Source organism: Penaeus monodon, chromosome 34, assembly GCF_015228065.2.
Source record: "Penaeus monodon isolate SGIC_2016 chromosome 34, NSTDA_Pmon_1, whole genome shotgun sequence".
Lineage (NCBI taxonomy): Eukaryota > Metazoa > Arthropoda > Malacostraca > Decapoda > Penaeidae > Penaeus > Penaeus monodon.
Window position 1 is genome coordinate 5,602,973 of NC_051419.1, and position 433 is coordinate 5,603,405.

At 39.0% G+C, this 433-nt stretch overlaps 1 protein-coding gene across 1 annotated transcript in view; it reads left to right on the top strand.

Annotated features, from left to right (window-relative positions):
• The window catches only part of LOC119594534 (zwei Ig domain protein zig-8-like), a gene marked incomplete in the record, with an annotated part of 82,515 nt that overhangs the window by 70,393 nt on the left and 11,689 nt on the right, over positions 1–433 (top strand).

The window sequence follows — 433 nt, forward strand, 5'->3', positions numbered from 1 at the left end:
AGTAGAATAAAGGAGAGGGGAATGAATGAAGGTAAGAGGAATGTAAAGAAAGAGAGTGGAAGCAGAAGAGAGGACAGGGGAGGCTGACGAACGGAGGAAGTGAGATACGTAGGATGGAAATGGGAGAAAAGAAAGAGAGAAGGAACGAATAAGCGTGAGAATAGGGTGAGGAAGAGAGAAAGAAAATAGATAAGGTGGAGGTGACAAGGAGGAAGAGAAAAAAGAGAAGAAGAAAAAAGAGAAGTACGAAAGGATCGAGAAAAAAATAATGAAAGAAAAAGAGAAAGGGTGAGAAACGAAGGCGAGAGAGAATGAAATCAAAAGAAGGAAAAAGTAAGTTAAGGAGAGCGAGGGTGGAAGTCTAATAAGATTGAATTAATCTTAAAGTTAAGTATCTTCTACACTTGCAACTTTTCTCTTCTCGTGTATCTTG